General features: G+C 42.6%; 1 protein-coding gene across 2 annotated transcripts in view; it reads left to right on the top strand.

Moving 5' to 3' along the window:
• The window catches only part of LOC104482331 (N-deacetylase and N-sulfotransferase 3), a 108922-nt gene that overhangs the window by 32464 nt on the left and 60882 nt on the right, over positions 1-15576 (top strand). The window contains exon 1 of one of the 2 annotated variants that reach the window (XM_086746378.1): positions 12544-12714. The exons of the other annotated variant lie outside the window; for it this stretch is intronic. The gene's annotated coding sequence lies outside the window, so the exon portion shown is untranslated. Of the gene's footprint in view, positions 1-12543; positions 12715-15576 lie in introns of those variants that run through there. 2 annotated transcript variants of the gene reach the window in all.

Raw genomic sequence — 15576 nt, 5'->3', positions numbered from 1 at the left:
AGATTCAGTTTTTTCTGGGGAAATCAAGGTAGATCAACATTGTAACAAACTTCAGGCAGCTTTGGGATAAAAAGGCTTTGAGCTAAAGTCAGTCAGTGAAATTAATTCTGAATAAGAGATTACATAAGTGAAAATTAACAATAGAAGGATGCATGCGGATTACCATAATGTTGGGTGTATGTGCAATTTGATCTTAGTTCAGTGTTAGTTTCCAGTTTGCTGGTAGTTTTGGTATGGAAAGGAAGAAAGAGTATCAGATGTTGTGACTGTAAAAGCTCATCATTGCAAGCACAGAGACCTTCCTGGTTTGTGTCCTTTTTCTTGTACTTGACATTTTCCATCACATCTACACATAGAAGGTGGTTGCTGTTACGCACAGTCAGTTGGAAGAGGGCATAGAATAAAGCTGAGTTCTTGAGTTGACATTGAACGTTGAACGACGGTTGGACACCCGCTGGAGAGCTCACACGAAGTTTCAGTAGACCCAGGGCTCCAGCTAATAGTCAGAGCTCTTCTCCCTCTTGTACACAAGAAAAGTACAAATGGCAGTTCAGAAAACGTGTAATTACGAATAGCAGAAGAGGAGAAATCACTTCTGAAATCCTACTGCTTTAGTTCAGCAGCTGAAGAAATAAGTTAAACTGAACAGGCAGTATAATTTAAATATCTGGGTTGTCCCCAACCGCTTGAGCATGAGGTGGCAGGAAGGTTAATGTGTTTTGGCTTCTCCCAGTTCTCCTATAAGAGTACCGCCTAAGCTGTCAGTTTAATGCAGAAGTAACAGAGTGTTCAACATGGTGACGATCTCCCAGCTCCTAAGTATTGCATTTTTCCTTTCTTGATTTCATAAAATAGTTCTAAAGACCAGTGTCTGATTTCAAAACGTAAAACCGATGTACTCTGTTTGTTAATGTCTAGGGATATAAAAATATTTTATATTCTATCTACCATATGAAAATTAACACTGCATTTTACCATCTCTCAGCTTGATTTAAAAATTTGTATTGCCAGCTGTTAGGTAAAGTTGGATTTCTAGTCTTCTATTCTTTCACCTGGTAGAAGGTGTACTGTAAATGGCACATCTAATTAAAAAAAAAAAAAAAAAAAATGAAAAGCTTACGCAGACAACAACGTGAACAAGCAAATGCTTCAAAATTCAATTAAGGCTGAAAGAAGAAAAATGTTGCACTAGGAAATGTCTACTGCAAAATAGGGGACATGTGCTGAGCAGCAGTCATATAACTTCCTCAAAGAATACGGGAGTTGTCATCACACTCATTAGATCGTATTGAGATCGTATTTCCAGCCTCCTGATGGAAAAAGATTATTCTTTTGATTTAAAGGGGTGGGGAAAAGGATGTGATTCATTGTTTTTAAAGCAAAGACCTATATAACTGAGTGTCTCAAGGGCATCGTTACGCTTGTAGAACTTTGTGAGTCTAGAGCTGGTATTTCAAGTTGGCTTGCGTCCCTGCTAGTTGGAAATCCCTACAATCTGAGACCTGGTCCTACATTTCTTGACACACAAAAAATGCTCTTAAGTCCACAGTAGCTTTGTATGCAGAAGGAATTAATAATAAACCTCTCTTAATTGCTATTCAGTGGCTTTTGTGAAGTGAAAGTTCTCAGTGCTCTTCCTCCCCTTTGGCAGGGAGAGTAACCAGCACCCCCACAGCCAGTTTTGTCTGTGTCTTAGCTGGGACACAGTGGATGAACAGGTACCTGCCCACTCGCTGCTACCTGCCACCCTGAGATCACGGAGTATTGCCTCTTTCAAGTGAAGCTGTCCAGGTTTGCCTCTCCATTGTCCCAGCAAGTAAGAAGTGAGAAATAGGAAAAGTTCATTTGTTGAGAATCTTATCTTTCACAATCATTGTATAAGTTAAAAAAAAAAAATACAAGACTGAGTAAAATAGGAACGTAGACTGTAATTTAAAAACTTTACAAAAGCATTTTCCCATGTGGCGTAGAGAAATTCTTCAGTAGCCCCAGCCGATCCGTTTCAAAGGCAGGCAGATGTGCTACTCTCCAAACGAACCGGAAAGCACTGGTCACCACTGCCTAGCAGTCCAATGTTGTCTTTTAAATGCCTTTCATAATTATTAGTGTTAACACAGTACAATGCTAGGACAGTATCCATATCCTTCCCTGCTTGGAGTTTGGCTGTGCACAGACAGCTGGTTTTTGAAAGAAACTTCCCAGTGCCAGGCAGGGAGCTTGCTCTGCCTGCCTTGCCAGGCTGCAGTGCGGCCTTTTGTTCCTCTACCTGTTGCTCCTCTGGCTTTTCCATCTCTTTGCTTTATTCCTGGACCACCACCGAGTCTCTCATTTGCTTTTCTCCTCAGCTTCTGACTCTTAAATGTAAGACAGAGGATGCCCGGGTAACGCATTTCTGTTCCTCATATCGATATGTATATTCACACAAGAATGACAGTACTACCCTAAACCTCATTAGAAAATATTCATGAAAATGTCAAACCTATTGAGAAGTATTTTAATATGCCGGTCTGAGAACAAAGAGATGGGGGACATTCTTCATTACTCTGCCAGTTCTAGAAGAACAGTTCTAGAAATGTTTCTGTAAAGACTGATTTATTAAAAACTGCGATGCAGCTTGTCTCACATGAACGCTGTCGCTATATTACCTTTGAAAGAAGGAGCCTGAAAATCTGTTTCATTCAATGTTTACACGGGTAGAGAGTAAGAGACTGTGGGAGGAGACAAATTAAATTTGAATTTGATCACTTCATATTGAAAGCTGAAGAAAATGAAAGGAGAAGGGGAAAAATTAGCTTGTCTGTTGTTAATTTACTGCTTTGTTGGTTTGAGCAATAGCTAATATACCTGTCCAGTGACTTAAGTACAAACTGTATTGGGCCTTTTCTGATGCCAAGTGAACACATATCACCAATTCATGCTTTTTCAAATACAGATTTTCTCTAGAAGAAAGCATCAATTATATACTATAGCGGTGTGCATGACTTCTGACAAGATGCAAACCCTAAGCTTTTTGTCAAATGCCAAGTAAGTTAAATTCTTGCTCTGTGTATAAATTGATGGACTTGTCTCTCAGAAGTGACTGCAAAGGCAGAGAGCGTAGCTTATACAACATGATGATGGAAGGAAAGAGTGAGAGGATTAATTATTTTGCTTAAATAACCTCGTCAACATCTGGCAGAAATTGGGAAATGACATCTGTTACAGAACACAGGAGCAGAATCGTTTGTGAGTAAGTGTTATAACGGGAGCTGAATCTTGCAGCTAGGGCGGTCTGGTACCAAGTACTTCTTCAGGGCCACGTATACGTGCATGGTACAGCAGAGCTCAGCCGGTGGAAAATGGTGATAGCATGCTAAAATGCATTTGCAGAAGACACTAGATTGAACACCACAAATCTACAAGGATGGATTTTTCAGAAGAATGTGTCCCTGTCCAGCACAGTAATTCATCTTCATCTAGTAAGATATAGAGCACAGTCAAGTGTGCATAAATCATTCCTTGTTTGTTCTATTTGTACTGTACGTGTATGGGATTAGAGTACTTTGGATGCTGTTTATGTCAAAGAGAAGAAATATTGCAATGTTAAGATACAGAAAGAAGGAGAATGCTCCTGCGCTACAGGCAAAACGTTCACCTCCACCAATCTGCAGTCAGGGACAAGCTTCAAACGGCAAATATTTTCCAGAAGAGCAAAAATACTATTTCTAGACAAATCGTTTAAAAACAATGTCCTGTACTAATTGAGAGGGCCTGGCATGGGATAGTGAAAAATACCTGACACAAAAATGTATTGAGGTGGAAGCTCCTCCGTTCTTCACTTCTTCTGCTGGCTCTGGTGCTCCCTCATCGTGAGCTTGTGCCTTTTATTTAAACTCAGTATGCCTCTGCTTTCCCACATGCCTTATGGCATTTAATAGATAGGTTCATCTTAAAACCAGTTAGGTATTTTGCCCCTATACTCCAGTTGGGTACTAGATCAGGGGGAAAAGTTCATGGGGTAAATGTTCTCATATTACTGACCCGAGGCATGAGGGAGACCAATAGAATAGTTGGATTCAGGAAACCTTCAGGCTTTTTCAACATCTCTGTGACCACATCAAACCACTGTGTTTTTAAGACTGGAGCTCATTTAACTGACTGGGGGGACTGGGGGCCCACCCATTAAACAGAATGATAAGCAGAGATGGTCAGTGATCAGCCTCCAGTATCACAGTGAAGTCAGTTCCCCTAACTTCTGTCTAAGGTTATCGTATTGCAACCCTAGAGATGCACAGTTACAAACACTTCCAGTGATTCTGTTGTGCCTGTTTCTTACATGGTAAAATGACAATTTAAGTTCTGTAGCCTACAGACATTTCAGTTGGAGGATGTTATGTTGATACTATTAAAATTACAAAACTTCTGTATCTGATTTATGTAGAGAGTAAATGAAAAGGAGGGAAGGAGAGAAAGTCAGTCGCCATGGTGAGATTTCTTTCGGTGCAGCGTCACTGACCGCCTCTGAGGCCAAGTATTGCTAGTCAGGTGGCTTAGACATTTCAATATCTAATTAAATGCTAAATTTACATTTGTGTAAATTGGCTCATAAAAAGACAATACTTCTCTGTATTTTTTTCAAGCACTGCTGCTATAGGGTTCATTTTGTCCTTTTTTCATCTAATAATAGCCTTGCTGGGATCAATATTATTGTAGTTTTGTATAATGTGTGTGGTTTTGTTTTAAACATGTACATCTTATTTATGTCTGGCTTCTCTGGGGAAAGAGAAAAAGGAAAAAGGGGAGAAGAGAGAGGAGAAGAAGGGAATAGAAAGGGGAGGAGGAAAGAATGAGAAGCAAGAAGAAAGGCAGGAAAAAAGGAAAGAAGTGGGGGAAAAGGAATTCTCCCCTTGCTTTCTGAGATTTACCTGTTTGCAGCCTCTTTGACCAGGAAACTCTTAGCTTTAAACCCTGGGGACAGTGTGCTGGTAGAAAAGGAATAAAAGGGAGAAGGAGCAATTCCCCTAAGAGGCAAAGAGGTTCTGAGAAACGAGTATGTATCTGCTTTGCTGATGTCTCTGCTCTGGCAGGAGAGCATGGTGGGCACCCCACATGCAGTTCGTAGCTGGCAATCTAGCCCTCCTGAACTGCCTCTTGAAGAGAAGATGCTCTGAGAATTAATCAGGGCTTTCACTGTGGTGGGAGAGTAATACTTCAGGAAATACAAGATTTGTAAGTCACTTGCTATTTTTGTTTTGTTTTGTTCTTTATTCGATAGCGATTAATTTATTTTCTGGAAGGGACAAATTATCTCCCATGGAGTCACAGCCCTTTCCACCCGGCTGTGTTGATGGGTTGTGCAGAGCCACCCAGCCCCACAGCAGGACATCATCAAAGCCCAGCGTGCACTCAAGCCCAGAAGCAGGGGACGCGACATGCCACCCTGAACGCGCTTCAGCCCCCTGCAGCCACGGGGACAGACATTCACCCCCAGCTCAACCCGTAATTAATTAATTCCCTTACGACAGGACTAGAATTAGTTGTATCCTCATCGCAGTATTGCAAATTGTGTTGATTCCTTGCCCAGGAGCGGAAGACTTAGGCAATGCAAGAGAGGAGGGAAGCAGAGGGACGCCGTAACTGAGCCCAGCCCTCTGAATTGGAAGTCACACAGAGATTACTTGGCCTCACTGCTGCAGAGAATGCTCCTATGTGTACAGTCAGGTGTATGCTTGATTCATTTGCAGGATCAAGTCTTTAAATATGATCTGGATGATTACAAATGATGTTGGAGGACACAACGTAGTTATTACGGAATCGCAGTAGTGCTGTCATGCGTCAGAGATACCGGTCGTGCTCCCCCTGCTGAACTGAAGGATGATAGACACGTTACTTTCCATTAATATATCTGTATAATCTCAAATGCACATGACGCTTCATTGGCAAATAACGGGCAGAGAGCCGTACCCAGATTTTGTGCGGCTCCTTCTGTGCCCTGTCCCGTGGAGTTCATGACCTAGGAGAAGGCACAACGCGCAAGGGCTGTGGCACATATTGGGTGAATAAAATGAAATGGGAAGTCTGACATTTGGGGCTATGCTGAAGCATCATTTTCTAGGCACAGCTCCTAGAAAATTTAACAGGGAATTACATACAAAATTCATGGCATTATAAAGCATTATAATTCACTGCTGTGATATGACCACCAGCTGCTAGCTAAAACCTACTACAATTTCTTCCCTAGAACAACACAAGCTGAAAGGTAGAATTAAACTCCTTGTGAAGGGAGCCACCTTTTTCATGTATTTGCACAATATCTACTGCAGTGAGGCACTAACAACAATAGGAAAATTCAGCTTTTAATGTTAATCTTTAGTCTTTCTGGGTTAGCATTTACCTTTAAGATGACTTAACTTTTTGCATGTAATTATAGTCTCTGGCTCTTTGCAAAGAACTGTTTCTCTTGAGCTTTCTGAGTGGAATAAAATACACTTATTAGCCTGTAACCTTTTTAAAATCCCTCTCCCGTATGGTGTTCCTGTGGCATCACATATTACAATACAGGATAATACCCTGGATAATATGTGCTATCGTGAACATCCTTACTTGATGAACAGGGTAATTAAGATCTCTGGGTATGGTGCGTGATTACCTATGGGCAACCTATTGGCATAATTCATTATGATGAAGTCAAAATAGTATTTTGAAGACCAAAATAAGAGTGCTGATATTGATATTCTGATATCTGATATTTTAATCTATTTTATGTTTGGAGAGAACTGAAATATTAATAAGCAGAAAAAAATAAAGTATTCAAATTAATTCTAGCAGCGGGAGGGGGGGTATCCCTCTTTTTTTTTCTTTACCTGTTGACTTCTCGGACAGATGACAACCTCATACATTTCCCTGGAGGCTAACATCTTGTGTTCCAGAATACAAGCTTTTATTAAAAAATTATGACTTGGAAGGTGATGTTCATATTTGTGTGAGCAGAATGCAGGTGCTCTTCTTTGCCTAGTGCCTACAGACAGCCTGAAACAATCAACGTGACAAAGAAAACCCTGCAGCTCTATCAGCTGATAGCAACTTTAAATGTCAACGGTGAGGATTTATTGTCAGTGTTCTCCTTGTTGTTGATCTCAGCACAATAAAAAATGCAGGGTCACTGATCGATAAGATCCTCTTAAGTCTTCAAGCCCAATCTAGCTCTCTGGTGAATAATGTCCTGGACTCGCTGAAGCTCCATCTTTAAGTTAGCTACGCTCTTTGCCCTCGCTGTTCACAGACTGAGTCTGCTTCACCCCAGTGATTTAAAAGCTGCTTCTAATTTCCAGCCTAACTATGTGCACAGTTTTTAACCAATCATTTTTATGCCAAAAATCTCTTTCATCTTGAATACTTGTTAGCTACCATTGCATATGTATCTCTCCCCATCATGTGCGGCATCTATATCACCTCTCGGCCTTCACCTTGCCACGCGACAGGCTGTGTATTCCCCTGGTCACGGTAACAGCTCTTCTCGCCACCTCCTCCACTTGGAATCACTTTCCCTGAACTTTAAACAATGTTCCAGGTGAGGACTTACCACAGCCTTACGCAACAGCGTCAACACTTTCAGTATTTCCACCTCTTCTTCTCCTCTGCAGGCGCTGCCTGTAGTGTTTTCTAGATGCGTCACTTTGGCAGCTGACAGACGTTCTCTCACTCTGAGTACCCACGTCCTTTCTCACCTCAGTGATTTCCAACTGATGAGCTCCCCGCTTATAGCAGACGTTCATGTCATTGATCCTGTGGCGCGTTACCTTGCGTTCCGAATAACTTCCCGTTCCTGTGCAAACTCCTCTGCTTACTGCTCTTTGTTTTCTGCCTCCAAGGGCACAGAGAAGGTAGGCTGTGCTTTAAGGGGTTGCGCGTTCAAGGAGCAGAGAAGGCAGGGAATATAGAAAAAAAGTATAGTATAGAAAAAAGGGAAGGGCATGAGAAAGTTGAAGGCTGAAGGATGCTGCTTTTCTTTAAAAAAAAAAAAAAAAAGCTAAATTAGCCTTGTTCTCCAGAGTTACTTTTGCTGAGGGAAAGGAAAGATGAAATTATGGTGATTTTTCCAGCTGACTGTAAATGACATTCTGCTTTGGGAAGAGTTTGGATTATTGTCAGACCGAAGAGCTGGGTACAGCAAGTTAACTTTTTCCTCTTTTTAGAACTTTTCCTTCGTTATTGATGGGAAAAATGAGTTGGGTTTAGGGTAATAATGCAAGTTCTTCTTAGCCCAGAGTATGACCTATTTAATGACATATCCTAAAATCAGTTTTTAACAGAAGTTTTAATTACATTTTAATTACATATTACTTTTAAAGGGCAAAGATGTTTTAGAGTGTTCATTGTGCTTATAGCAACTTGGTTCCTTTTTAATTCTCTGCCCTCCCCGTTATCACTTTCCTGTAACCAATTTGAATATTACTAAGGAGCTTTCAGTCAAACTGACATGCATTCAAAACAGCTAACTACAGTTAATACATTCTGAATCTGTGCTGCTATTTTTTTGAATATTTATTAACTTGAAACCTAAGAAGCTGGTATAATGGGAAGGAAGAGTCTTTCCTCTCTTTTCATGAGCAAATTTCCTGGCAAACTGTGTCAGAAAATACTCAGTCCTCCTCATTAATGAATCTGTCTTACACTTCACGTGGCATGTGACTTGAGCAGTAAGTGATGATTTTTGCGGCTTAGAACAGAAACACCTAATGATTTTTTGAGCTTCTTGAATTCTAAAGCTGCCCACTTGATCTTTGTACAAAGATGGCAATTGTCTCGATACCCCGATTAAAATGGAACAAAACATATTTATAACAATAGTTTATTCTAAGCCTAGAGATAAAAATGCCTTTCTGCTGCCAAGTAGTCATCACCCACAGCATGTAATTAGCGACTTGCCTTCCACTGGTTTGAAAGATATGACGACAATATATGCAGATAGTAGGATTTTTTGGGATGAGGTATTGAAAATGAAACAGAAACTACTGAAAAGAAACAATAAATGTATTTTCCATCTGAACGCTAGCGACTTTTTAGAGAAAATGCATACGTGTGGCTGGTTTCCCCTATTGTTTGCTACAGAATAATCTTTAAACACTTCACAAATGAAAAGTACTGTAATAATATGGAAAAAATGTAGTACGATTATAAACTTGAACAGTGCGGAGTTTTTCTTTTCTTCTCTGAGATAGCTCTCAGTTAATTACTTTTTTGACCCCATGTGTTTCTTAAATCTTAGGCCACGTTTTTCTCTTTGTTATATAGATGAAACTTGTAGAGAAAGCCTTTGCCAGTTTGGCCAAGGGGAGAAATTAGCACTTTGCATTTTAAGACGGAACAGCATTTGCGGGCTTCAGACCCCATCTGTTCTGGTACGGTGCGGTACGGTCTCGTATTTGGACTCAGCCCCAAGTCAAGAACCTGTGACTTCTAATCGCCACCTTCACTGAGTCACTGCCCTGAGCTTTGGCAATTTCATGGTGTAATATTCTACGTCAAGTATGTGGGGAGCAATACTAATATCAATACTCGCACCAAAACCACCCTTTAAGGACTCATTAATTAATATTTGCGTAGTATTTTAAAGATAAATACATTAAGCATTCTTAATATTATATATTTATTATATTTGTTTTTAAATGACATTTTAATTAATTTGAAGAGCATCATGAATCTACAGGAACTTTGCCTTTTGGCTAATAGTACTTGTAACAGCTTTAAAAAGTAACAGTGAAATTACTAGTAACAGGCAATTGTCTAGATACTCCTTGTTTTCAAATACCTAGGCCACCGTAATGGCTCCCTGCAACACAATGTCAACAGAAATAATAAAAATAATAATTAGTATCTGGTCAAAAGATGTATATCATCTTTGGAATGGCAGGGCTAGAGAAAGTATTTCTTTATTAATTGAAAACTGATGTTATTAGATGTGACTCTCCAACCAATAACCTTTACCTGGCTTATGGAACGATGCCCTGGGTAATGAATCTGTCAGTCTCATAGCTACAAATCGTGGTGGGAGTCGTAGTGATAACCCCCATAACAAAAGTGCCTGTGTTTTATACAGATTTCAGCAGGACTTGGAAGGACCAAGAGTTCGTTTGCAGACTCAGAATCGTGAAATGGTTAGAACTACTTTTTTTTTTTTCAGCAATAGCCTGAAAGAGTGAAGACCACAAGACGAGGTAGGATTCAGTTCATTTGAGAAAGACAGAAAGATTGCTGATTACGCAAAAGGAAGAAGCACTGTGTGAAAACTTGAATTTGAAGAGAAATGCGAATAAAAAAGCATTTATTTATGTGTAGAGGCCAGCAGTAAAAAAGGCAAAAAGCTGAGGCTATCACCGGGGAAGGTAGGCTATCTCTTTTTTCAGCCTATCTTTGTTGCAAGAAAACATGTTTAAGCGTGCTCCAGATAGGGGATGACTAAAAAGCCAAGCTGAACTGAGATGGAACTGTTGCTGGAAGTTCTTAAATATATGTTTTTTTTATCTTTTTTTTTCACTGTAGTATTCCAAAAGAAAGCATAATCAGAATTCCCAGCTTGTGTGTAAGGATGCACATATAGCTATGTGTATGTATAAGGGCATAAGCAGGCAGCAGTGCTGTCAGAACACAATGTAATTTGTATAGATAGGAATTCATTAAAGGACAATTTTTGAAGTAATTAGCTTGAAAATAACCAATTTGTCAGAACCAGGACAGATATTCAAAGTAAGGATTCAGCGCCAGATACCGAATAGCATTTCAGTGCCCGAGTTACATGTCTCTGTTGGGGAGCAAAGGCTTGTGTGTAGAAAGCATTTTATTTTTTCCCAAGTTCAGTTAATTCACACTGAAGTGACCAGTGTTCATCCCTCCTGCAGTTCATTTTGCGAGGTACTGGGAGCCAGGCAGAAACCTTGGCCAGGAGCACACTCGGCAGCGTCTCGGGATGTGTTGCTAAAAGAACGGCTAAGACGTCATGCCCGCTGCATGCTGCAATGACAGCTCAAGAGCAGAAAACTGGAAAGTAGCACCAGAGAAGATCAAAGCTGTTAATATTCCTGCCAGAACCGCTCGGTACTGCAGCTGCCGACTTGCGGTGCCGGAGCCCTCAGCTGTGTGTGAGGTGTCTAGCACATCTCTGCGAGCATCCAAGTGCTTCTGAGGACAAGCAGTACGTAACGCTCCTCTGTCCACGTTGGCCAGCAGTAACTGGAAAACAGTGTCGGCAACTCAGAAAGAATGGTAGGAGGGAAACCATGCACATTCGTGAGTTTGAACTCACATCCAAAAATTTCGGTTGCTTCTGGCTGGCTTCCACCCCCATACCTCATGGCACATTGTAGGAAAGATCCTTCATAATAGAGAGGCCCCAAAACAAGACACTATCAGGATATCCATGCAGTCCAGAAGCTTAACATGGGAGAAAAATCCTTTTGTGTAGAATATTGAGAGGGCAACAGGATTTCAGGTGGACCCTCTATTCTTACAATATTTCTCAACCAAGAGCTGTGAATTCTGCCGATGTTTGGAAAAGGAACATTCAGATGAGTTTGGCTTTCTTCCTTTAAGTTTCTGTCTTGAGTGAGTCATGGAAAGAAAGGCTTGGACAGACAGCTGCCGGTGGTGGAGTTAATCCGGTCTATTGAATTATCAGCCATTAAATGAGCTAACAATCGCCGTGCAATTGTGAAGTAAAATGGTTAGATCAAGAGGGCACTTGTAAAAATTATTAATTTTATTTCCCATTTGTGAAAGCTAGAAGTCAGCTCATGCAGTTCAGGCAGGGAATCGTAACTCCCTAACGCGCGGTGATGGAACGGCCCATCTCCGGCATGACGGATGCAGAGCATCAGTGAAAACACGGAGGGACTGACTCCCTTCAAGATGGGGTTAGAAAATTCAATAAAGAAAAGCAGTGAGGCTGCAAACCCATCGCTTGGCATTCTTTCAAGATTTTAACCCAAAATTGTCGTGAGAAAATAGAATTGACCGTAAGGAATTTCCAGCATCGTGGAAAATGACGGGAAACTGAGGCGGCTCCATCCGATCGCACCAAGAGCGATCAGATGGAGAAGGGGGTTCGAGGTAAATTTCCCCTCAGCACGGTGGCAGAAGGGTTTGGGCTCATGGGAAGGGAAGGGCTCATGGTTTTTGGGGAGAAGCAAAAATATGAGACTTGATTTAAAATGGGGGGGGGGAACCCCCAACAGGGGGAATTTGGGATTTGCCGGAGGTCGCACGGAGTGGGAGCCCCGCTCCCCGGTGAGGGAGGCGCCGCAGGTGCCGCCGAGGGCGGGAGGATCCCCCCCCCCCCGGGACCCCCCTCGCCCCGAGGAGGCGGTGGCGCCGAGCACCAGCGAGCGGCAGCGCCGCTACCGCTCCGTGGCGGGGAGGCGGCGCGGCGGAGCTGCCCCCCCCCGCCCTTCCCGTGCCCCCAACCCCCGCCCCTGAGTGCGGGAGCGGCGGCGGCGCGGGGCCCGGCCCCTCCTCCGGGAGGGCGAGGCCAGGCGAGCGGCGCTGGCAGCCCCGGGCGGGCGGCCCCGCCGCACCTCCCCGCTGGGCGGGAGGGCCCCGGCTGAGGAACCGCACCCCCACCCCCGCAGCAGCCTCCACAGCTTCCCCGCCGCCGGTGAACGAGAGCGGGAGCTGCGGCGGGGGAGCCGGCCCTCGGGCGGGCCCCGGGCTGGGCGGCATGGCGGCGGAGCAAGCACGGAGGTAACGGGGGGGCGGGAGGCTTCTCGGTGCGGTGCCCGAACTCCGCGGGGCTTCCCCGCTCCCTCCCTGCAAAGTTGAGCGCCGCCGGCCAAGCGCTGTCCGAGCCGCTCCGGAGGCTCCGCGGGTACCGGACGGGGCGGCTGCTCGGGGGCCGACACTCCGGTTCCCGTGTTGCCCAGCACACGGGAGCGTCTCGCTGCGTGGGGCAGCGTTTTGGGGTTTGTTTTCTGATGTTTCTTGGGGTTTGGTTTTGTTTTTCTTCTTCGCCAGCTCACTTAGCATCCGCCTGTGGTACCCACGCCAACCCTTCGGCTGGGTGATTTTTTTATTCCCCCCTCCTTTCTCCTCTCCTCGTGGAGTTTTTCTGTGTGACACTGTTGCCCTCTAGTGTTTGCGGAGATGGGCGGATGGCTGCGTGGGGGAACAAAAAGTAGTCATCGCAGTGCAGGAATTATTAATAAATCACTTCAGGTGTTCATGGCCACTCGGAGTCCCAAAATCCCATGCAGAAACCGGTGTGCGCTACTGCTTCTTTCAGCTGTCGCATGCAGCCTTTGGGAAACGGTAGAAAACTTTCATATTATTTAATTCACTACTTGGTGTGCTAGAGAATTGTTTCAGGTTTTGGTGTGGTGGTTTGTTTTTGTTTTGTTCTGCTTTTTCTTTTTAATGAAATGGAAAATGGGACAAATGGGGTTTCTCTTGCTGTCGGCATCACCCATCGGGTCTCTGGGAAGGAATGGGGATGAGCTCTGTCTCATCACCGCTTTACGCTTGGCTTGTGGGAGAAGAGAGGAGAAAGTAACAGTAGCTGCATGGACAGGTGAATGTGTTGTACACTTGTCTCAAAAGACCTTGGGCAAATCATTTTGTCTTTAGAAAGCGCTGTTTCTACAAGTGCTGGAAAATAATAGAGTTTGTCTCAGAAAAATTGTGTGAGATTTAAGGTGCGTTAAGATCTGTTGACAGAAATATTGTATGAAGGTAAAGTAGTAATTTGAAGACGAACCCAACTTCTGTACTCTGTTAAGGTCTTCCAAGCCTTCTTTGAAAGTATTTTAAAATAACATCTATTTAATCTTTAGAAATATCTTATAATGACAAATTCTGATGTATGGATTCCTATCCTGTTAGGTTCTTTAGTAGTGCGTGAAGCAACGCCGCATGGAGCCAAGAATAACATAGCTACAATAGAAACTGAAAACTGCTTGCGCCAAGGACTTGGAAAAGCATATCTGTCTCCCAGAATTTTTGTTCTGCCTAAGCCATTCCCTTTTTTTTTTAAGCATACATAAGAGAATGTAAGCCTTCACTCTTCACGCATTACAGGGTTTGTTATGTGGTACTAAAGGGTCTCAATGACTTCCCTTGACAGTTCACGTCTCATATCACCATCTTTTGAAGTTGAAATTGTCTTCTTAATATGCAGTCGTAAGATCTCGTTCTCAACCAGGATTTGCTTGAATACGTCGGTCAGTGGAATGGTGTTGCAAGTTGAGGTACTCGGTATTTGGAGACCAGTTCCATAACTGATTTTAAAATCTGTGTGCTACTGTCCATCCCAGGTTTGGTTGCTTTCAAATGCCCTTGGCGGCTGCTTCCTACCATGTCATTCGTATATCCAAAGATTTCCATTTTGGCAACGCAAATGTAATGACTTCAGAATACTTCTTTTAAGGTCATATTTCATAGTGGCCGGCCAAAGCAGGCTTTTCTGTTCAAAGCAATTAAACAGCATTCTAATCAGCGGAGATTTAAATGCCCATACTAACATGCTGAACAATTGCCTATTTTTCTGTCTGTTCTTCATTTAAAACTCATCTTTCTTTTAATATATCAGGAGTACGTCACTAGCGGCCGGTTTGGTAAAGAACAGAACCAGAATATAATGATGGGGGTTATCAGAGGAGGGTAAAGATAATTAAAAATATGCCCAGGTGTATGTAACCAGGCAAACGTAAACTACCTGAGTAATATTGTTAACTAACCAGTCCTGAACTTGCCCTGGTTTTTTGGCAGCTCTTGATGAAAAGGATTTTTGTTACCCTTTACAATACTTTTTTATGTCTGTGTATAAGGATGACACAATGTTATTGTTTCTCATCAAGGGGCACAGTTGTCCTTGCACAGGCCTGAGGTAGGACTGAACTAGATTTTTTTTTTTTTTTTTTTTTTTAACTAGGCTTTGAAAAATGTGATTTGAGAGCAATTTCTCATTTCCTTCTGGATATTTTAGCTCAGCCCATTGTTTTAGTCTTGATAGTTTTTAAGACAACTGAATTCAAGAAAAATGTTTCTGGTGGTTTTAAGGATCTTATTGATATTCATGATACAACTTTAATAGGGTTTTTTTGTGTGTGTATGTGCAGTTTTTTATGTGTCTGCCTTTATTTGAGTAACTGCTTTCTATGTGAACCTGAAACTGATATCATTGGAGGGATTTTTTTTTTTTTTTTTTTTGTTCCAAAAAAATATAAATACCAATTATGAAACAGAAAGGTCAGAACCACATTTCTTTCCATCTGCTGAGTCCAGAAAATAGTGTGTTTTCTGCTGCATGGAAAAGCCAGTCGTACAAAGCCCATGGAAAGGAGCTGCGTGCACCATGAAAAAATATCCCAAGGAGGGCACAATGTTTGCGGAGTTGCCATGACACTCGCAGAGCTGAGTCTGTCAGTGCCAGCCCTGAGTCTGAGCCCGGGGACTGGGCTCCAGGCTGGCTGCAAACACTTCTGGGGAGGCTGCTTTGGCATTTAGCGTGGAAATTTTACTGCCAGAAAACACGAAAATCAAGACTTACAATTCTGTGTTCTTTCTGCTCGCTTACTGCGTCTCATTACTAGGCTAAGTCCCCAGCCAGTG

This window comes from Chlamydotis macqueenii, chromosome 4 (assembly GCF_036417535.1).
Source record: "Chlamydotis macqueenii isolate bChlMac1 chromosome 4, bChlMac1.mat, whole genome shotgun sequence".
NCBI classification, from domain to species: Eukaryota; Metazoa; Chordata; class Aves; order Otidiformes; family Otididae; genus Chlamydotis; species Chlamydotis macqueenii.
This window is presented reverse-complemented; position numbering and strand designations above follow the sequence as displayed.